Consider the following 23,669-nt stretch of genomic DNA (forward strand, 5'->3'; position numbering starts at 1 on the left):
CTGAGACTCGAACCGATGCCCATATGGAATCCTGGCATTGCAGGAGTTTGCTTTACCGACCACGCCAGGGAGCCAGTCCAGTGACCAACAATTTTAAAAGTGAAAGTTCAAAGTCAGTGCTGAACCAGAAGTCGCTGAGCTTGGGTCTGCTCCGGAAACAAAACTGGACTTGCTTTTCATTCATTCATGTTGGCCACCTCCACTCTGAGTCAGCCTCAGGCTCGGACAGGCGACATCTGGATGACATAACCAAAGCTGGGGGACTCTTCCAGAAACCAGACTTAAATGTTTTAAGGCACTGAGATTTTAGAAGAAGCAATAACACACAAAAATGAGGAAATTAAATTAAACATGCAGGCGAATGTCTTAACAGTGCTGACTCTGTTTTCCTGCCAAACTCTCAAGGCCTGGTGTGTGCCTGCGTGTGTGTGTGTCTGTGTGTCTGTATATGTGTGTCTGTGTCTGTGTGTCTGTGTGCATGTTCCAATCCCCCTGCAAAGCTAAGAAGTCACTGCTTGATAAGCCATTTATCTTTAGCACAGGTACCACATATTACTCTGAATGGGGAAAGCACGTCACATTATTTTCCATAGCTGAGTAATCGACAAGAAATGGGAACTGTCACTCCAAGGCAGGCTGGCCATCTGGTGGAGCCCTCTCTGTGAATATGGCAGCTGATCTACATGGAAATATTAAAGCCACAGCGTCCGAAGCAGCCCGGCTCCTCCAGGGACCCTCCATTCACGCTTGGAGGAAAGGCAATAAAGTCCAATTATTCTGAACGCAGCTACACACAGCCCATGAAAATTATCTCATGGAGGAGGAACTTGAAAGCTAAGTATTGTTTAAAACAGCCATCAGTCACTCCTAACACCAAATCAAACAAACCTATCAATCTCTCTGGAGCCACGCATTAATCATGAGATGGTGGTGAGATGTTGGCCATTTTTCATGATTCCACGTGTAATATTTTAAATCTGACGTGCTGACAGGGTGGTCTGAGTATATGCAGTTGATCATCAAGAGGAAGGACAATTCAGCAGCCTAGGATTGGATTATTCATACAGGGCCTGCTTTTCCTGGGTCCCCAAGTTTCCCCTAGTAGGGCACTCGTTTATTTCCCTTCTTTATGCGGGGTGGGAGGCCTGAACCTGTAGCTGAAAGTGACAGTGACCATAGGCTTGAGCAAGACCAAAACTCGGAAGATGCCGTGCCGCATGGTGCTCGGAGCCAAGGTGTTTGCCCAGCCGTGTGGCAGTCCTGGAAGGTAGCCATGTGAGAACCCTGGCAGAGACGAGAGGTACATTTGTGCTGTGGAGATTTCTTGCAGCCTCACAGAGCTGTCGTCTTGGGGCAGTCTGGGAAATGGATTGTGCTACTTAGCAGGTGATGGGCAGGCCTGGAGGAAGATTAATTATAACAGCACAGGAGCAGCATTTGTCTTGCGTGTCATTGCGCAGGCCCACGTGCTTGGATGTGAAGTACCCGTTGTTGACTAGTGGGATTGAACGTTGACGTGAACGAACACACCTAAAAAAATAAGAAGAAAGTCCTTCATCTCTTTTTTAAGTTTCTTTCCCTTGGCGAAAACATCAGCCTCCTGGGCACTTCCACTGAATGTTTATGTCTCTTGGGTCAGTAAGATCCACACTGCTCTTGGAGACTCAGCTTGGCAAGGAAAAAAGGACCTGGGGAGAGGAGCTGCGTGCTGTACCCAGCTGCTCCCAGGCTGTAAAACGCATGTGTCAGACGCTAGAGCCCTGGACCACCACTTGTTTTGGTCAAGTTTTATTGGCACACAGTCACGTCCATTCACTCACGAATGGACTATGTCTACTTTGGGGCTTCAACAGCAAAACTGAGCAGGTACTGTGGAGACCATAGAGCCAGCAGTGCTGACAGTGAGGGTTCTCTGGCCCTTTCCAGCAAGGCTTCCTGACCCATGTCTGAAACCTAGCCTTCTGGGAAGGCAGGGAAAGCACAACGGGTGCCCACGTGAAGAGGCAGCCCTGACCACAAGGGCGGGAAAGCAGAGTCAGGAGGGGCCACAGTGAACATCCACAGTGAACATCCGAGGTGTCCCTCAGAGTGCTGCCTCCTGCTGGTCACACCGTGGCTGTGCTTTGGAGGCTCGCGCAAAGTGGTGGGCATCACGCTGGAAAAACACAGCGCCAGGGCCGGTGGGTGGCATATCACATTATGCCTCCACTGTGACACCCATATGGGACGCCGGCTCATGTCCCAGCTGCTCCACTTCCGATTCAGCTCCCTGCTTACAGACTGGGAAAGCAGCAGAGGATGGCCCAAGCACTTGGGCCCCTGCACCAGTATGGGAGAACTGGAAGAAGCTCCTGATTTCAGATCAGCTCAGTTCTGACCATTGTAGCAGATAAGGTGACACTTGGGGCACCCACATCTCTGTCTGTGTTGGATTCCAACTTCCTGGGAGGCAGCAGGTAGGGGTCCTGCCACCCCTAGGGCACCTGGGTGGGTGAGCCTTCATCTTACACTCGGGGCATCTGTGCCGGGCATCCATGGGTGCTCTTCACAGGTGGGCGCCAGGCCACCAGCCACCCCTCCCACCTGCCTTTCAACAGCTCAGGGCATTGCCATTTGAAGTGTGTGCCAAGTTTCCAAAACTCTGCCACTGTCCTGCCTCCCTTATCTCCATGCCTTCCTCCACCTTGGCTGGGGGCTCCACGCTATGCTCTGAACCCATGGCCTGTGCCCCCAATGGTTGGCACTGTCCTCTGGACCCAGGAGCCCTCTCTTGGTGCTCCTAGTCAGCCTCGATCCTTTTCTGCCCTCCAGGCTCCACTGGATACTCACAGGAGCCACGAATCCCACTCCTCACCCTGGCCGGGGTCAGCAGCCAGCACACCCTGCCCTGGGCACTGTCCCGTCCTGGGGGTCAGATCTCTGCATCCCACGTAGCTCGAGCTTGCAGGATCGGTCCAGTGTGATGACGGGGAAAGGGCCGGGGTTTGAGGTAGATTGGCTGTGAGTGGGTGGTCTGAGCGAAACTACGGTGGTGCATGTCATGGGGTTCTCAGGGGGATCACATGGGGCAGAGGGATGTACCCACACCTTGCTTGAAGGGAGAAGCCTCATTTGTTGCTGACTCCCCTGTGTCCCTGCTGAGGGAGCTCACGGTGGCCAGCGGCCTGTGCTACTGAGAGGGTAGAGCTCTAAGTGGGCTCCTCATGGATGCTCATGGCCCTGGAGGGAGACCACTGTCTCCCTATACGGAGCTTGGGCCTGGTACCCGGGAACAGGTGCAGGTAAAGAGGCAGCGTGATGCTGCCACAGCAGCTCAGTCATGCAGGGACCTGTTGTCCTGGGCACCACCCCCTCCACCGCCTGGTCTGCAGCCTGCCAGGACAGGCAGCCACAAGGGCGGGGGGCATCCCGTTTACTGCTGGGTATCCTCATCCACTCTGCATCTCAACGGGAAACTCCACAGATTTTTTTAATGTATATATATAAATTACAGACTAACTACAGGGTACAGTCCTTTGCTTAAGTTTGGGCAAACATGGAGCCTTTAAAGCAATTTATCTGAGAAATAGTCTCTGTCATAACCACACATGCTATTTATCTGTGTTCACGTGGAAGATTCAAGAAGAAACAGAGTGCTTTCCCCCCGCCCCCTGTAACCCGGGCCAGCCAGAGCAGATGTGCAGGAAATTCAGCTCTGGTTTGACTCTGTCTGTTGCCTTGGCATGAAGAGACTCAGGAGGAAACAGACACGCAGGACAGTGGCCCTTTAGCTTGTGGGGCAAGGGGTGTGGGCAGCATTGGGCCTGTGGCCCCCTCCTGCCACAAGGGGCAGTGGCAGAGTCAGGGAGGAGCAATGGTCAGTGCTGTGGGGGGTTGTTTGTCTCAGTAGGGCCTCTGGAGCCAATCAGGAGCACCTGGCCAGCCCTGCAGGTCCGTCTCTCCCCCTTCACTCTTTCTGAGTCCCTCCACGTCCTCTGGAAAGTGACACAGGCACGGCGAATGCAGAGGGTCTGAGGGTCGCGGACTCTCACCCCCGGGCCCTGGGCGCAAGGCTCTGTGCATGGCCAGCCTGGCCTCAGGGATAGGGATGACAAAGCAATGAAAAGAAGGCATCTTGCCATGGAAGCAGCCCAGCTCTGGGGCTCACCTGGAGTCGGCCAGAGCCGAGGTTCGGGGGGAAGAGGGGAGAGGGAGGAAATGACAGGATCATCCTCTGAGCTTAAAATCTCTGGTTTTTAATGTGAATGTCAAGCGCCGGGGCAGCCGGGCTCATGGTTTCCCCATGTCCCTCATCCCACCCCTTCAGCCATCTGCGTCGTGTCCCCCGGGAAAGGCACTGCGTGTGATGCAGGGCTCCTGTTGCTGCCCCCCAGTGTAGCTCCAGAAACCCTGGGCCCTGGAGCCAGCTGCAAGTTGGAAATGGCCTAGGGGACCCAGGGCTGCGCCGTTATCAGGCCCAGTGAGGATTCAGGCAGGAGGGTCTGTAGCCCACCCCCAACGAAGCTACCCCTGCTCTCCTCAGGGCCACCCCAAGTGCACGCGTAAGGATGACAAGGGGCATTGGTGCTAAAGCAGGGTGCACTGTATGGGCTGGCATCGCTTCCATGTGGTTCTTGCTTGCTTTATTGCAGGACAAGCCCTGAACCCACCATTGGCCATAGTGTGGAATTTTTACCACATCCGGGAGTCGCCTGGAGCCCCATTTGGGTCTCCCATGTGGGTGCAGGGACCTAAGCACTTGAGGCCAGCTTCCACTACCATTCCAGGTGCATTAGCAGGGAGCTGGCTTGGAGTGGAGCAGCCAGGACAGGAGTCAGAGCTGCAATAGGGCACACCGGTGTTGCAACCGGTAACTTAACACCAGCCCCTTACCATGTATTATTTTTGTTATTGTTAATAACAGTAATTGCTGTTAATGATAATTATTATAAAATGGGGCCTAGAGTTGGGGAAAGAAGCTCCGGACTGGCTGCAGGCAGGATGTGACCGCTTGAATGACCTTGTCCATGAGAAGGGGGTCAATCTGACGTCAGCACAGGTGCCAGGAAACCCACTCTCATCTCTGGCTATCAGACAAGTCCACAAAGAGGAATCCAAAAGATTTTGGCTTGGAGGCATGGGCCCCTGTGCTTCAAGACCAGGCAGGGACAGACTTCACAAATGGCAGGCACTTTGTAGCTGACAACTGCAGGTACTCAAAAGTTCTGCAGCCAGAGGCCACGCCATCAGCCCCAGCCCTCTTGTTACCAGACACCCCGGTCCCCCGATGGGATTTTCCAGCTGGGAATCTGTGTCGGTGCTGCTGTGTTCCTGGGCAAAGTCAGGGGCAAGGAGCAGGAACAAGAGAAGCATTCCTGAACTCCCATCCTGCAACCCCTGCCGCTGTCAGCTGGCCCGGACAACCCCCCACCCAACAGGGTCAAGCAGCCTCCGCCTCCCCCACCCCAGCAGCGGGGTCCGCTGACCACCTGCCCACACAGATGTGCCTCCCATGCCTGCAATGCTATCTCCTTGGGGGAAAAAGGCCAAGCCGTCTACAGGGCTGAGTTTCAGAATGTTCTTGGAATGCTGAGACAGTCTGTGTTTTAGCCATGGGAATGTTCTGACGCAGTGGGCTCCATGGCTCCAGTTACAGGCTGGTATGTCTGTCGCTGTTTCTGAGCTATATGGAGACTCAGCCTGCCACTTAACCCCCTTCTGTCAGTGAGCCCCAAGGAAGGAGGACCACTGGAGCCCAAGTAGTTGGGCCATCCTCTGCCACTTTCTCAGGTCGTAGCAGGGAGCTGGCTCAGAAGTAGAGCAGCTGGAACTCGAGTCAGCACCCATATGGGATACTGGCACCGCAGGAAGAGGCTTAGCCTACTATGCCACAGTGCCAGCCCCTGCTGTCCTTCCTTTCCAAATTGACCATTTTTGGAGAGAGCCTGGTTCCCCACACCCCTCCACACAAGCCCTTTGCTTCCATGTCTGGCATTCCACTCGGGAAGTAGGCGGCTGCTCGGGTCCCAGCACCCAGCCTCGGGAGGAAACCACGGAAGTCACTGGGCCAAGGCAGAGAAGCCAGTCCTTTGCCTGGGAGAGTTGAAAGGTGGGTGGAGCTGTGGGGGCACGGGGCTCACCACACTAACGTCTAGGAGCTCTGCACTAACCACTGGCTTGCTCCCACTTGCCGACACAGGGCACCGTTGCTCAGCCTTGGAAAGAGATGACCTCTTGCTTATTTGGGGTCACCATGGCTGCCAACATGCTGTGGGGGAGTGGACCATCTCCAGCTGTTTTGGATGAATAGGTTCCCCTCACCCCACCAGTCCCACGGCTGTGCCTGTGGCCTCCACATGTGTGGCTAGGAGACTGTTGGGAAGTAAAGTCTTTGCTGGTATGTGGCCAGCAGGAGATGAGATCAAGCCAGGTGACAGGAAGCCCTAAGCCATCGCCAGTGTCACTGTAAGGAGAGGGACATGTGCACACTGAGCCATGCTGATGGGTAGAACATGAAGACGAGGCAGAGGCCCAAGTGCTGCAGCCCCAAGTCCAAGAGCTCCCGGGGCCACAGGCAGCTCCATGCACCCGCAAAGACCAGACAAAGCCTAGCAGGATCCCCCCAAAGCCTGCAGAGGGAGCCCCACCAACTCCTTCATTTGGGGCTCTGGAATGGGGAGAGACTCCATTTGTGGTGTTGGAAGTCAATCTGGTATATGTGACTCTCAGGTCCCAGGGATCCTAGAAAACTAAGGCCCCATCTCCAATGGCTATGGCTAGAGTCTAGGCTCTCGCATCCCTGCACAATCCCACGCACAGTGAACCAGCTGGAAAATTGGAAGTGGCAGGAGAGATTGCCATGGTCCATGGCAGGTGCTTTCCCTGGTGGGCAAGACAGAAACCTAGGATGGACAAGAGCAGTTTGTGGTGCCAAAGAATAAGATGGAAACACAAGAAGGGAGAATGTTTTCACATTCTGTGACCTACGTGTTTACAGGGAGAACATTCAGACACCAGGCGCTCTGTGACAGGAAGCCACACAAGCTGGGCAGACCCCTGGCCACACAGTTAAGACATAGTGTGGGATGCTCCAATCTCATATCACAGAGCCTGAATTTGGGATTCCCACAGAGCCTCCCTGTGGGAGATCCAGAGTTCCAGCTTCCTGGCTTTGATCTGGCTCAATCTCTGGTCGTTGCAGGTGCCTGGAGAGAGCAGACCAGTGCACAGAAGATTGTGTTTGCCTGCCACAGGAGTTCTTTGCTGCTCGAGGATGGCAGAATTGATTCTGTTTGGATCTGCTCCTGATGAATGAGGCCACATGCTTTGCTCAATCTCTACTGCCTTAAACATACATTTCTTCCCAAAGGACACTCGCACAAGAGATTTGCAGAATAAAGTTGGCCAAATATCTGGGCACCATGGCAGCCTTGGCCTGTTTTGTGTAGCTACAACAGAATACCTGAGACTAGGTCATTCCATGAAAAGAAAAATGCGCATCTCCGTTATAGATGCTGGGAAGTCCAAAGGCCACATGCCAACACCCAGAGAGGGTGTCCTGCTGTGTCTTCAGGTGACAGATCACACGGTAGAACACAGCAAGTCTGGGTATTTCCTGTGAAGCCACGCAGGCCACCATGGGGACCCTACACACAGCCCCATTGAGTCCCATGTCCTCCTGGGGCCTGCCTCCACACGCAATTAGCATTTGCCTGCGAGGATTACATCTCCAGCATGGGAACTTGCAAGAGCCACATCCCACCACAACCCAGCCAAGCAGGTGTACAACATCCACCCCAGTCATTGTCCCCTTCCTGTTTCCCAGGTCACACACCTCTGCCAGTTGGGTGCACCTTTCCCTACTGTGCCACACTGTCTCCAGCTGCATGAGGTGTCACATTCTTGGTCCCTGGTGGTCCTCATCATTGCAGGAACAAAAACAGGCCCACCCACTTCCCAGAGCCCCACTGGGGGCTGGTCCTGCCCTACTCAGGGACCACGTTCTAGGATGTGTGACTCTATAGCAAAGTTGCCAAGACACAGGCACGGAAATGACCAGGGGTCCTGGGGTCTTAATGCTCAGGCATCTCATGGATATGACCCTCCTCTCCTGGACAAGGCCAATCAATCAATCATTGAGGCTTTATCATTGAGGACGTTAATCAGATTATCATATCTACATGTTCTGCATTCACAGACTCAGCCAACTGTGGGGACACAGCAATTAGAGCAAAAAAATTGCATCCTAACCCAAGAGATTTTTGTCCTTGTAGTTTTTCCCTAAGCGACTCCGTTTTAGTATCTATTTCCACAGCATTTCCATTGTGTCTGCTCTTATATGTATCCCAGAGACGAACTGAAGGAGACGGGAGAATACGTGTAGATTCTGTGCAAACGCCATGACATTTGACACAGGGACTTGAGTGTCCACGGCTTGTGGGATCTGTGTGGCAGGACCAGGGACAACCTGGTGCTGACCCCTTCGGGCACATGAGTAAGTGAATGCGGCTGAATCCCAGCGAAACCTCACGCCATTGCATATTATTCCCTGCGTGTCATAAAATATTATTCGTCCCTTATTTTTTTCTGTGTATATAATAACACTGAAAAGTCATTCTCAACACTTGGGCAGTGGGATCTTCACTCTCGCGTCTCCTCCATCCTGCATGTCCAACTAAGAATTAAACAGAAGTGTCAATAGCTGACTTGAATCCAGTGGTTGTATAGCACGTGGTATGCATTCTCAACATGGGGTTTTTTCCAATTAGCATAAACTAGAACTCAAATTTAACGGAACCCTCAATGTTTGAAACAAATGTGGGCTTTTGTTAGCAAGATTTTACATTATAGGGTCAATTTTTATCATCTTTGTATATTTTGGTGAATACCCCAAAATCAAGCGGAAACTCCAGAGGGCTGGGTCGAGATGTTCTCTGATTAAACTGTTCCAGATGTTTGTAAGAAGAGGAAGAGGGAAGGCTGTGTCCTCAAACAAACATAAATGTTGAAGCCAGGCAAGAAGCAGAACAAGTTTACAATAAATGATAAATATAAAGCTCACATGTCAGCAGGGTGGTTTTCACACAAGTAGCTCTCCAGGCCCTCAGGAGCAGGTGAAAGTCGGTGAGGGGGGATGGAACTCCCCAACTCTGGCTGATCCTGAGTGAAGGCAGACACTCTCAAAGTAGCTGGACTCCCAGGTGGACGTAAGCAAGGACTACCATTGAAGCTCGGCATCCATCTCTCTCTCTCTCTCTCTCTCTCTCCCCCTCTGTCTCTCTCTCTCTCTCTCTCTCTCTCTCACACACACACACACACACACACACACACGGTCTCTCCTGGGCTAACAGCTATTGTATTTTGAGTAGCTGAGCACGCACACTGTTCTTAGGATAGCTTTCCAATCATTAGAAACACTTGGACTGTGGTGGAACAGACATGAACTTTCATGTTGCCCACCTTCACGCATGCAGCCAGGCACCCCTAAGTGCCCTTCCACGGCTAGGGGACCATTGTGGCTCTCTGTCAGCATCCCAGACTGCAGCTCACGAAGTCCTCGCTGCTATCCCTGGTGCCCAACATTCTGCTTCTCATATCCCTGAGTTTGCCTATTCCGGGTGTCCCCTGAAACTGGGGTCACTCACGTGTCCAGGGTCTGGCTTGTTTTGTTTAGCGTCACGCCGCCAGGGTTTGTCCAAATGGTGGCTTTGTGTTGGAACCTTGGCTCTTCCCCAGAGATACCGTGTGCCATGACTGAGCCACACTGACTTGGATCCTCATCGGCGCGAGGTCCGTGGGCTACCTCCCCATTCCGAGCCCCGTGAACAGTGCCGCCATGGGCACTGGAGCTCACACTAGCTCACACTCCAGTCTAGGAGCGACATTCCATGACCCCAGATGGCTCGAGGCCACACTGGCTCCCACCGGGGCTGCACCATTCTGCACCCCAAAAAACGTGCTCCCCTTCTCCATAACACTTGCTGTTTTCTGTGGGTAGGGGAGGGATTTGTCTCATTCCTTTTTTTTTTTTTTTTGGACGAGTGGTCCCAATGGGTGTGGAGTAGAGTAAAGCAATGGTGGCCTTCATGGCACCCTGGACCACCTCAGAGTCTGCAGGGCTGGGTGTCTCACTCTCTCAGGGTCTGCACTGGACAAGGGAGGTAGTGTTTGCTCCAACACGTGGGCCCTGTGTGTGATTCCAGGAGGAGGTGGGACCAGTGAGGGGGACAGGTCTCAGTGGAGCTCAGACCTCTACATGAGGCAAGCCCCCCTCGAGCCCAGCCCCAAGGAACCCCTCCCTCTCTCTTTCCCACTCCTTCCCCTCACTCCTCTCTGGTCCTCTGCCTCTTCCTCTTCCCACCCTCACTAAGCACATACTCCCAAGCAACCAGAATAAGAGCAATAGCCATGTCTCTTTCTGCCCTCCAGGGACCCTGCAACAGATTAGCTTGGGTTAAAATATTTAAAAGCAATAGCAGTTTGGAGTCAAGGAACTTTAATTCAAGCAGACTCAGTCAGAGACCAATGGGAACCACAGCTGCCTGCTGGCGGCTCCTGGGAACCCCTAGAGTGATCTCTTCCTTGGGCTACTGCTGGCTTGTGGTGTAGCGGAGACACACACACACACACACACAGAGCCACTGGTCCTTCCTGCTGCCTGGTAAAGACACATCCTTCCAAAGTAACCTCCAACTGCAGCGGCCTCCCCACAGCAGCTCCCGCATGCCAAGAATTAGAGGCACCCACTTCCAGGCCAGAGTCAGGACCACACTCATGGTGTCTGCTCACTCCGAGCGCACAGTCCCTCTTGTCCACGGAGCTGTGGGCAGTGAGCGCATCTACCTCTTAGCCTCTCCATGCCTTGCTCTGTCCCCCCCACCAGCCTTGAAAGCTCATGGCCCCTATCCACCCTGGAGTATACCCTGGCTCCCAAGGCACATTCTCTCCAACTTGCCTGAGAAATGCGAGGCCCCACAGTCAAACCAGGCTCCTAGAGAGTGTGTGTGAGTGGGGGTACATGGAGCTGTAGGGAACAGATATTCCCACGCCAAGTGCTTCACAAAAAGGGAAATGCATTGTGCTAGAGTAGGGGTCCTGAGACAGGGAGGGCTGACGGCATCTTCAAGGACCCTGGCTGTTCCATCTTTCTACCAACATCCTCAGAGTCAGGCTTGGTCCCCAAAGCAGCTCCTCTGGCACAAGAGTGGCCACATTGCCTGTGGTCACACCCAAACTCTTGGGCCTCCAGAAGAGGAAAAAGAGGAAGAAGAGGGATCACTCCTCTTTTATTTGTTTATTTTTTGAGAGCAAAGGAGCTTTGCTCATCAGTCCCCTGCACATCCCCTCAAATCTCTATGCCCCTGCAGGCAGCACGCACGTGACCAGTCGCTGCAGAGGCACAGGACAGCCGTGGCTTCACCTCGTCTCAGGTGTCTCCTGACACACACACACACACACACTCACCCCTCCTGCATGGAAATGGGGGACCTTCCTGAGCAAACCTGGGACCCTGTAAGCAGGGAGGAAGTCAGAGCAGCCTGGGCAAAACAGGGCTGCACTCACTCACCAGTGGGACCACCAGCATCCACCGTGGGCTTGCTTCACTGTATCTCGCTCTTTTCCTTTTCTGCCTGAGGAATGTGCCCCGACTTTCCTGCCCTCGACTGTATATTGGGTACAGACACAGATCAGACCTGGATGGAGCGTGCAGCTCCTGGCTTTGGTCCAAGCTCAGGGAAGTTGAGAGGTGAGCCAGCAATGGACTTCCATTCTTCTACCTACATTTTTCCCTGCCTTGCAAATTAAAAAATAATAATAATAATAATAAAGTATTGATGGGAAGATTCTCTCTCCTTTGCCTAATAAAAGTTCCACGCACACTTCCAATGGTCTCAGGAGAAGCCCTTGTGACAGCACCATGACCATCACTCTTTGGTCAGCTGACAGACAAATGGGCCACTCTACCAGTGTGAGGGAGGGGAGCTGGTGGTTTCCCACTGTTCCTTCAGCAATGCCCCCTGACCGAGCCACCCATGCAGAGCCCTCGGCTGCCCCACGCTCACACCTGACCTCCGTACTCCACTCCCACGGGAGCACCAGGGCCGAGTCAGGAGCGGCCAGCACTTCCTGGAGAACTGTCCTATGAGCTGCTCGTGGTTCTCCCAGCCTGCTGGGCTGGAACAGCCTCAGTACACACCCTTTTCAATCTCCTCCATGTCATCTGAAGCAATTCCAGCTCCATAAAATAGATTACAACTGAACCCCTGCTAGACCCTTTGGCGGAGGGAAATGATTTCAATATGAGGCTCTCACTTCGGAACAGACCAGCCAAGCTTAGGACTGGGCTGCACTTCTCTGGGCAACCACTCTGTGAGCAGATGTTGGCATCTGGACCCGCCGATAACGTCAGGGAACATCAACTCAGGTCTCGGTGTGGCGTCTGGTACCCCTGCATCTGACGAGCTTCCTGTAGTAGCTGCAAAAAAATTACCATGTGCGGGAGCAAAGGAAAAGCCACACGTGGCTCCCAGATGTCTTCCCTGCGTCACGGAGGGCTCTCGGAGTTTGGGCTCTAACAGGAAACCCATAGAGATGCAAGGAAATCAGGCCGTAATTGTAAGATAGAAATTAGATTGTGTCCCTCCACTGATGACTTGTATGGGGAAACTGTGGACAACCATTCCAATGACTATTGAATACTACACTGAAGTCAAGAACTTGAACATCCGTAGCTGAAAAGCTTGTCCATGACACTAGGCAAGATGGGATCAAGATTAAGTCCAGGCCTGCTGTGGAGTCCACTGAATCGGCAATGCTGGGGTCCCAGGCTCTGCTGGCAATTTGCTCTGGGCACACCCCTGAGGGCAGCATGCTTGACTCCGTTCATCCACCTAGAAACACTGGCTGTTTTCTATGGGAACGCAGCCCCGGTTTCTCTGTGATCTGCTTGCCTGCGTGTGCGTCTTCCCTGCTGAACGAGGATGGTCCCCACCCAGCCACTTCCCCCTGTATTTCTGCCACATCTCTTACCTTGCAACTGAAGAGAACACTCCCAGTCTTCCCCCCCACCCCCAACCAGTAGAGGAGTGAATCAGAAGAAAATTGAGTTATCTCTGGTTAAACAGAGTTAAAAGCATAGTTGATAACTAGGTCAGCCCCTGACTGGAGGATTTTGCTCAGTGACTGTGAGTACCTCTCCCCCTCCCCCAACCTGTCCCCGAGTTTCCCCTGCACCCTGGGTGGGTGTTGCTTAAGACAAATATTTTTCCAGGTCAACATTGGACGATATGGCTGCAGACAAAGATGAAACCTTGGCAGCCACGTAGGGGCTTTCTTTGTGGACTGTTGCGTTTCAAATGGCAATTAAAGCTGGGCAAAGCGCTCCTGCCCTTAAAGGGGTTTCCTCTTCCGCAAGCCTGTGTCTTAAAGAGAAGCAGACGCAGGCAGGATCCCTCCCGCCCAGGCTGAGGGCAACTGTTGCCCATGCTTTATGGTCTGGTCCACTTCAATTCCTCCTGTGTCCCCTGCCTAGGGCCTGCAGAGCTCAGAGACCTGGACCCGGGCCAAGAAGTCAACAACTGTTGAAGCCGTGGTCTGCGCTCTTCCACTGACACCAGCGACCACCCAGCCCAGCCCTGCCACATGGCCTGCTGTGTCCCTGATGTATGAGGTGGGTCGCATGCCTCCGCCTGCAGGAGGACTCAGAGGGATTCATTAGTTCAAATCTGTAAACATGTATCATTCTAATTCTTACTCCAGTTTCTAGTTAGGGCTGCACTGGCCCAAAGAAAAGCCCAGCCAAGCCTGAGTTGCAGGCAGCCGACTGCTTTTCCAGTATTTCCAGTCTCCAGAAAGCTCTTGATTGGCCCAGGGTGGCTTCTTGATGGGTCAGTGGAGGCTAAGACTGCAGCTGGGCATCGCTGGTGTGTGGCAAGGCTGGGATCTCCCCTAGCAGGCGCAAAGGGCCCGGCATGCGCAGATACTCAAGGGCTCGTGTGTGTACCCAGCGGGATCCCAGGCCTGCAAGTTCTCTGGAGGCTCGCAGGCTGCGCATGTGGTTAGTGAGATGACTTCTGGCTTCCATTGTGTCGATCTACAAAAGCAATGGTTCCTGGCCCTCTGAGGCTGCTGAGCACGGCGACCTCTGGATGTTAGGAGTCCTCCTGGCACCACAGTGACCTTCTTCATGGGAGTTCCTTGGCAGGGGCTTCCATGTGGCTACCCTGCTCTGGGGATGAGGGGGTAAAAAAATTCCATCTCTTCTCCACTCCTGCCCCTGTGGTCTTCCCCCACTTCAAGCCAAAGCCCCCTTGTGCCCACCACTTCCCAAGATGGCACACTGGAAGTGCCAGTGGGCAGTCCTCACCTGGGGCACCATTTCCTGCCCTGCTCAACCAGGGTAAGTCCAGGTGCGGCACAACAGCGACATCCAGGGCAAGGTGGAGACGGGCCCTGTTCAAACCACTGTGAAGATGTTTAATATTTACTTAGAGGAGAGCCCGGCACTCTGAATCAACACGAGAAGGGCCCCTGAGGACAGTCTCACCCACACAGGGAAAGTGTTTCTGCCCTCCCATGTGCAACCTCCTCTTCCCCCCGGGGAGACAAAGCCCATGATGAGGAGGGGCACCTGTTAGCTAGGGCAGCATCCCAGGCCCTTCCGTCTCCCACACAGTAGCCCCCCAAGGGGAGTTCCAGAGAAGAAGAACTATCATCCTCCCATCTTTCTTCTGTCCTGGGTGATGCTGTGTTGGGCAACAAGTGGTTTCTTTCCCAGGATGCTGGGTGGCCACTGCTCCTGTGCCCCAGGAAGTCCCTGTCGGATCTGCCAAGGCACAGACATGTTCAGGTGTTCTTTGGGTCTTTCTGCTTAGTCCTGGCTTCCTACAGCACCTGTCACGTCTTCTGGGTCATCTGTCCCAATCTTGCAGTGCTAGCACTTCCATCCCTCCCCTGACCCCAGACCTCCTTCCCCTGCCCCACCTATCAGGCATGGTGAGACCAAACAGGAAATGGTGCTTTTTTTTTTTTTTAACTGTGCTGATGTCTATCGGGCTTCAGGGCACCGCTGTTTTATGTAGCCCTTGCTTCAGGTGACGTCATTGGCTGGATGCTCTCTGTTGCTTCCTGTAAAAGCACCTTGGTACATATCAAATGAGTACATATCTTACTTTAAAAACACATAGAATGATGTTAAAGATAAAACCCGTAAGACTGATGCTGTGGCACAGCCAGTTAAGCTGCTGCCTGCACTGCCAGCATCCCATAGGGGTTGCAGTTTCAAGTCCTGGCTGCCCAATCTCCAATCCAGTCTGCTGCCAATGCACCTGGAAATGCAGCAGAAAGGGACCTACATGCTTGGGTCTCTGCATCATGCGGCAGACCCAGATAGAGTCCCTGGCTCCTGGCTTGGCCTTGCCCAGGCCTGGCCATTGCAGCCGTTTGGGGAACAAATCAACGAATCTCTTGCCTCTGGAACCCTGTCTTTCAGATATATAAGTAAATCTTCGAGGAAATTAGATTAATACATCAAAATGAAATTCCTTTGCCTGGCTGTTGCAGAGCCCTGTGCCCAAGTGTTCACAGTGTTGCCAACAGGCTCACAAGGCACGTGTTTGTGGAATCAGGCCATTGCACTCCGACGACTTCCCTCACTCAGCGTTGCATGTTGGAGCTGTCTTCCTATTCGGAACTCAGGAAGCACGTGACGTTTGAACAGGACATGCCACTCTGTTGTCTTATAGATGTTCCACAAGCTAGCCAAGCTCAAAAAAAAAAAAAAAAAAAAAAAAAAGAACACGTAGGCTGTCCATTTCTGGGAAAGCAAAGAGAACTGGCTCATGTATTACATGTGTCTTTGCTCACTCGAAGAGTACAACTATAGCGTGAAACTAACAGAAACTGCGGAGCCCCCCATTGGATAGAGACGACCAAGCTGCTTGCCCTAAAACACCAGCAGGTGAGCTGATGCAACAAGTGCTTCCTGCAGAGCAGGTAGCTCACGGTGGTCCATGACTGAAAATCCAGAACCTTGAGCCCCAGCCGGCTGACCTTGGCCGGAGCAAGCCCCAAGAGGAGTGTGTGACTCCACTGTCCTGCTTCTGCTTGGAGGCTAATGCAGTTGTCCCTTGCTGTTGGGGGGGGGGAATGGTGCCAGGGCCACACACGCTCCAACCACACAGTATGGTCCCCACGTGGAGCCCACCTGATCCCATCATCTCCAGGTGACTGGCCCCACCTACTGCAGTGCAGATACAGCGTGAGCAGCTTCTGTGCTGTTGTGTCAGGGAATCCTGGTGAGAGGCAAGTCCGTGCATGTCCAGTGTCCATGCCATGGTCTTTCTAATACTTTTGATCTGAGGTTAGTAGAATCGACAGTGGGTGCAACCATGGGTACAGAGAGCCAACCGTGAGTCAGAGACTTGGGCAGTGCTGAACGGTCTTGCATGTTTTTGTCACTATCACCCCCTAAGTTCCTATTGTCCCAAAGTCACTTTTAGGCTGCTGGTGTGTGTGCTGAGTGGGGACATGCTGGGCACAAAGAAGGCGGATGGAGGCGTGCCACTCTTAGGATTTCTTTTGGCCTCTACAATGAATCTACCATCCCAGCCTTCACGAGCCAACTGGCCCTGCACTTTCAGACTTCTAGAATTTTCCTTAGGGGGTGCACAGGATCATCTTTCTGGGGGACCTTCCACAGGGCAGGCTCCCTGTAGGGGCTTATAAAACTATCGTGGGTGAAAGTACACTTAAGACACACACACACAGTCCGGACATTTGTCACAGTGCTTAAGTCACAGCTTGGGGTGCCCTTCATACCACAGGGGTTCTTGCCTGATTCAAGTCCCTTCTTCTCTATTACTGACCCACCTTCCAGCATACCTTGGGAAGTGGTGAAAGTTGGCCCAAGAACTTGGGTCCCTGCCATCCCCATGGGAGACCATGACGGGGCTCTACACTCCAGCACTTCAGGCTTCAGGTTGACCCAGCCCTGGCTGCTGCAGGTGTCTGAAGTATATCCACATATATAATCTCTCTCTCTCTCCCCCACCCCCACTTATCAAATAAGGTGAAAAATACGTAGATGAAAAAGCTTTTAAATTCTACTCTGTAGTAGTTTAGTGCTTAGTTTAAGTACTTAATTCTACTACTTACTAGAATTACTAGAAAAATGAACTATAACGACATACAAAGTGAAATTCCAATTTTCTTTTTATTAAACTTCACAGAGCATCACTTTGTGAGTTTGCTATAAAGCTTTTGAAACACTGTAGATTCCTGCTGAAGAGATCGGGGGAATGGGTAATGGTCTGAGAAGTGCTGTTCCAAGCACCATTCTGGAAGCTTCCAAGCAACCTTTGTTTTGGTCATTTTGCTGCAAGAGTGAGTCCCTAGTCAACAGAGAAAATCTTGCAGCTTTCCAGCCATGGAGACACCAGATCAAAGCCCAGGGTTGACCTTGGGCTTGGCTTTAAGCCCAGAGTCCTCTCTGCTGGACCTTCCTCCCTGCTGGTCGTGTGGCACTCACGGGCACTGGGGCACTGGGACTTCTTACGGACTTTCCTTCCAGTAGATCTGCTGCCTTAGGTCCAGCACCAGCTCCCCTTTCACTGTCACTGGGTCTTTTGTTAACCCGTCGCACACCAGGCATGAGCTGAGCGGAGGACTGACCCCTGAGGGTACAGGTGGAAGGAGTGGCAGGTCCCTTTCAAGCCACTAACCCTTTCCGTTTCACTCTTCACATCCTACACCACTAGAGACGCTTTGAATGGGTCCAATTCGACAAAATAGGAAACTGCTGAATCCTGTCTTTCAAAGAGGGCTGCTATTTTGATGGGTGATACTGCTCGGAAAATACTTTGGGAATTTAACGGAGCAGAGCACAGCGGCACCTAGTGGAAATCTGTGGCATAACAGTTGTAGCAGAAAAGGTGGGAAACTATTTCAATTTTGAAATACTGCGTCTGATCATTCACAAAATTCCTATCTTTAACATTCTTGAAATTGGGGCACAGCTAATTTGATCTGGAAGGTCACAGTTCAATTCAATTTTTCTGAATTCATAATACCTCATCTTACAGTTGATGACATGTTGATGACATCAAAGTATCAATTTTCCCAGTGACACTGTAGGTAGCCACTCATTCAGCGATGCTAACTGAACACTTTTAATCTAGAACTTACTGCTATATTGCATGTAGTGCATTAGTTGCCTATGTTTGAGTTGCATGACCCTTGTTCATCACGCAGGGTACAGACCTTCCTGCTTTCTAATGTCATCTTGCATGCAGATCAGCCAGTCTGTATTGCATGAACTTAGAAGTCCCACGACTGCCTGAAGCCAGAAAGCTTAAAGCTGGTGGTGTGTTGGGCTCACCTGTAAGGTTGGCTATCACTTCCCCAGGCGCACTCAACAGAGCTATGACTGTTACAACGGTAAAGAGCTTCCCAAGCCATCGCCCACGCAGCTGGGGTTGAGGACTCGCACCTGCACTCAGGCAGGACACGTCGCTGTCACAGGGCCATCGTAAGGGTGGGGCAAGCGTGCTGTGTCCTACAGCGTCCAGCTCTTCTTTCTTACTTCTGTCATGGTTGTGAGCATAAAGGACACGTGCCACCCAAGCAGAGGGGATTGTTTGAAGCTGTGATACTCAGGGGAAAATGAGACCAAAAGAAAGCCCTCTGGATCCACTGACGTGGAATCCGCACTGATTGCTCCACTCACAGTGTTATTTGAAGTGTAAGATCTGGCATTCTGACAAAGTGTAACACGGTAGCTGTAACATTTACAAGATGTCACAGCAATAGATCGGTAACGTACCATAACCCTCTCAACCAATGTCCATGCCTTGAAGGGGAAAAAAGAACCTCAGATCTCATTTCCCTGGAAAACCCTTTTCTTGGCAAAGAGGGGACTCTGTTAATTCCAGGCCTGAGCCAGGCATGCCACAGGGACGGCGGAACGGCACCCAACCATCCAGCCAGCCCAGCAGGATCATGCCAGGCCACATCAGACTACGGCGGCACAAGGGCAGTGTTTCAGCAGAGCCAGCTTGGAGAAGGGCTTCAGCCACGTGGAGCCCTGCCTCCTGCTGTCTGTGGAACCTTGGCCGAGTGATTGCACTGGTCGAATCTTCTGTTCTCCAATATGCAAAGCCAGGAAAATCACACAAGAGCCGACCAGCGTGGGTGGTACAGTTATCATACGTAAGGGGGTGACCCGTACCCGACAACTGACATGACAGTTCACGGCCGCTCTTGTGTTCTCCAACAGATGGACAGCGCCATAAAGGCCTCACATTCTAGCTCACACACCATCTACAGCGGCTGTGCTTAAGCAGTGGCCCATTTGGGAGTCCTCGGAGTTTATTAATAAAGATTGATGGATTGATTATTTTGAAAGTCAAAGTTACAGAAAGAGAGAGAGAAAAAAAAATTTTTATCCGCTGGGTCACTCCTCAGATGGCTGCAGCAGCCACTCATGTGGGTGGCAGGGCCCAAACACTTGGATCATTTTCCACTGCTTTTTGCCAAGACATTAATAAGGACCCAGACTGAAAGCAGAGCAGCCGGGATGTGAATTGGAGGCCATTATAGGATGCCAGCATTGCAAGCAGTGGCTTTATGCACTATGCCACAATGCCTGCCCCATTATTGGATTGTTTTTCCAAAAGAGATCGATGGATTGATCTACTATCTATCTATCTATCTATCTATCTATCTATCTATCTATCTATCTAACAGGCAGAGTAACAGAGATGCAGGGACAGAAGCAGAGAACTCCTCCATCCGTGGGCTTACTCCCCACACATCTGCAAGAGCTAGGGTCTGGACTAGCACTCCGTCTGGGTTCTAGTCCCTTGTATCACCATCCACTGCTTCCGCAGCACATCAGCAGGGGTGGGCATTGCAGAGCAGACACTCACCATGGGACGCGGATGTTGCAAGAGGCAGTTTCACCTGTTGGGCCTCAGCACTGGCCCCGCGTCCTATGGATCCAATTGATAAATGAGCTTCCTACAGGCCCGCAACTTAGTGAAGCCTTAAAGGAGGCTCGCTTTGCTCTTCCCATGCCTGTGACAAACAGCCCCTTTCCAGGGCCAGGGGCTAGGCGGACAACTGGAGGGATCGCTTCCAATCCAAAGACCAGGCTGCTGCAGAGAGCCTGAGAGGCTAGCAGGGACAGTGGTGACCCCATGGGGATGCATCCATGTCCCACAGAAGGGGTTCTTCACACAGGAGCCCTGGGCACACCTAGGTCTGCTCCCCTAAGCCCACTAGTTCTAGCTCAGTCTCGCTGTCCCAGCCCCGAGTGTCCCACCAATCTCAGGGCCCCAGTCTGTGCTGGTAGCGCCCACCCAACGCCACTTCTTGAGCACGACCCTCCTGGGGTTTGCCGAGAGGGACCACATCCGAAAGATCTAGGCAGATTTTGGTTTTTAAGATTCATTTTATTTTATTTGAAAGCAAGTGTTGACAGGGACAGACAGAAGTCTTGCATCTGCTGGTTCACCCCCAGAGTGGCCCTTATGGCCATGGCTGGCCCAGGTGGAAGCCGGAAGCCAGACCACCAGCCGGGCCCACCATGTGGGAGGCGGGGGGCAGAATGGGGTCCACGCACTTGGGCCGTCCTCCCCTGCCTTCCCAGGAGCACTCGCTGGGAGCCGCATCAGAAGTGAAGTAGCCAGGACTTGCACTGCAGGCAGTGGCCTAACATGCACACTGTAACACTGGCCCAATGAGCACAGTCTTTGTGTTTAATTGATTCAGCTTGGCAATTTTAATTGTGACTGAAGACAAGACATCACAGAAACTTTACAAAAGGTCTGTCTGGGAGATGCGGGGGCAGTGTTAGCGTGGGCCTACTCACGCACAGTGGTGTGTAAGGGGTACTTGCCCTTCCGTGGGCCTACTCACGCACAGTGGTGTGTAAGGGGTACTTGCCCTTCCGTGAGAAAAGGGACAAAGGTGCTGTGGAAACACTGCCCCTCGGGGGAGCGGCACCACTGGGAGGCTGCCCCCCCGTTGTCGACGGGCACCTCCAAACCAGACCTAACAATGCTTGTTGCAGAGTGAACGGGAGGGGGTGCAATGACCATGACTGAAAGCTGACCACCAACACTCCGGAAGTGCATTTGCCAAGCAGGGGCAGAAAGAACCCTGTCAGCTCCTTCCTGGGGGCTGAGCAGGGCCAAGCTGGACCAGTCCCTGGCCTGGGCTCAGATGGCTTCAGGCCCAGCTGCCTGCAGGGTAGTGCTGCGGGCTAAGCCAGTGAATGTGGGGCCACCCAGTCCAGCCCTGCCTAGCTCTCCTGTGTCTTTGCGACTGTCCCCCTCGGCCACTGCTGGCCCTGGTGCTGGGGCTCCTGAAGACAGGGCTGCGTCTTGACTTGCACTAAACGGGCTGGAAAGCAGGAACCTTGCGCCTGGGCCAAGGCAAGCAGTGCTGTGCAAACCTATCCTGAGTTCCCCCCGGGCTGGTTTTTCAAAAGCAAAGCAAACCTCATAGATGCACTGCGTGCCCTAATCTGCCACCTCGGGTTGGGGGTGGGCAACCTGCACGGGGGATGAGCTGAGTGGCTGGTCAGGCGTCCGGCTCACTCAGACACCCAGATCCCCTCCTCCACAGCCCCAGTCCCTAACTCTGTGAGAACAGCCACAGTGGAGGGAACCCATCTCCAGGAAACAGCGTACCCCCTGCCCAGCTGGCTGTCCGGGCTGCCGGAGCCCTTGGACTTGTCTCCAGCATGCCTGTGGCCTACCAGTGCCGACCACTGATTCTCACCTTGACCGTGCATGGGAATCACCTGGATGGATGGGAGTCGGGGCTGACACAAAAGCAGATTCTCCGCCCCAGCTCCTGAATGAAGTTCTGGCTCAGCTAGCTGACAGGTGTCACCTAGCTCACAGTACAGTCAAGTGCAGCTTTACGGACTGACCATGACATTGCAACTCTTCACTGACTGCAACTGCTTTTTTTCCCACTAGTGTCCCTGGACTCCAGCCCTTGTAAGTCAGTTTCTGTCAGAACCTCACCCAAAAAGCCGACCCACACTGTGGCAAGCCTGGGCTTTCTTCTTATCTATTTACTGTCTGAAAGAGCAGTGACTCCATTCCCCTCTGCCCGCCCCCCACCAAATGCTCACCCAATCGCCGCTGAGGCTGCACCAGGCCCACACCAGGGAGCCTGCAGCTCAGTGTGATCCTCTCACTTGGGGGGCAGGGACCAAGTGCTTCGAGCCATCATCTGTGACCTTGCAAGGCGTGCATTAGCAGGAAGCTAGACTCAGGGGCGCGGCTGTGACTCGGGGGCCCGCCCGTGCAAGCTGGGAGCCAGGGCTCACCGTAGAACTGTGCCCGGGCTGGCTCGCTCAGCCCTGCTGACAAAGGGCGGGCATCAGTCCAGCTTCGGCTGCCTGGGAAGGCCGCAGGACTGCTAGGCGAGAAGACAGGCAGGGAGGGAGACCTGTAGCTGCCAGCGCAGGAGACACAGCACAGAAGCTGCCGGGGGAAGGCAGGAGAGCAACGAGCTGGGGCAGAGGAACTGTAGGGGGAAGAGAATCGAGAAATCACACAGGACCAGGGGATGCTGGGTGTCCAGGGGCCGGGAGCATGAGGGTGTCGGCAATAGTATACATGGTTAAACAGGTACTGGGCTAATGAATTTCCTTAAAAAAAGAAAGAAGAAAAGAAAGAGAGAAAAAGAAGTAAGACTGAAGGAAGAATGGAAGGAAGGAAGAGAGAGAAAAGATTTATGTATTCCTTTGAATGCTGGGTTAGAGAAAACAGAGAACTCTTCCGTACTTTGTTTCACTCCTGAAATGTGGCTGGAGCCAGGAACTTCTTCCGGGTCTCCCACACGGGTGCCAGGGCCAAGGGCTTGGCTCATCCTCTGCTGCCTCCCCAGCAGAGGTGCATTAGCAGGGACCTGGTTTAGAAGGGCATCCACCAGGACCTGAACAGACTCCCATATTGGATGCCAATACTGCAGGTGGTGGCTTAGCCCGCTGCACCACAGCTCCAATCCCTTTAATGGATTTCTTAATGGGAACACGCCACTGAGAGAGGGACCTCTTCTGGAAGGAGAAGTGGCCGCCAGGACAGACGCAGTCAGATAAGGTGGCACTTCCAGGGGTGACCCAGTGCTAGTGGAGGATTGAAATGGTACCTTCTCCTGCTACCTCAAAACTCTTGTCCTTCCTGGGGCCTCAGAAAGCGCCCCTTTGGGGCAACAAGTCATTGCATATTGGTAGACCATGATGAGACCATCCCCAAATCAGGTGGACCCTGACCCGCTGTGACTGGTGGTTCGTTCCAGCAGCCACAGGCTGAGGACAGGCCTCAAGCGGGCAAAGACTGATGGGGCAGCCACAGAGAGTGCCCGGGGCTGGGCTTGAAACCCAGAGACCCAACAGGCACCCATCCCCTCTGCAACAGCACCCACCGCACGGGGGAGCCCAGGGCCTCGGGAGCTCCCCTACTGCCAGCGCTGTGTCCATACCTCCGTTTCCTCTCCCCTCCTGGACTGCTATCGCAGGAGCCCCATCTGTGGCCAGGGCCCTCAGCCTCCTGCAGAAATGAAAGGGTTTGTTCCACTCTGGAATGCACAGGCGCGCCATGGCTGGAAGTGGGCCTTGCTTGCTTGAAGCAGGAGAGAGCCCGCCTAGTCCTGGCTTCCCCTAGAAACTCAGC

The 23,669-nt window shown here is 53.2% G+C and overlaps 1 protein-coding gene across 2 annotated transcripts in view; it reads left to right on the top strand.

Moving 5' to 3' along the window:
• The window catches only part of CLDN14 (claudin 14), an 86,646-nt gene that overhangs the window by 40,865 nt on the left and 22,112 nt on the right, over positions 1 to 23,669 (top strand). For both annotated transcript variants that reach the window (XM_058661644.1, XM_058661645.1), the window contains exon 2: positions 13,511 to 13,648. The gene's annotated coding sequence lies outside the window, so the exon portion shown is untranslated. The remainder of the gene's footprint in view (positions 1 to 13,510; positions 13,649 to 23,669) is intronic.

The sequence above is a fragment of the Ochotona princeps genome, chromosome 3 (genome assembly GCF_030435755.1).
Source record: "Ochotona princeps isolate mOchPri1 chromosome 3, mOchPri1.hap1, whole genome shotgun sequence".
Lineage (NCBI taxonomy): Eukaryota > Metazoa > Chordata > Mammalia > Lagomorpha > Ochotonidae > Ochotona > Ochotona princeps.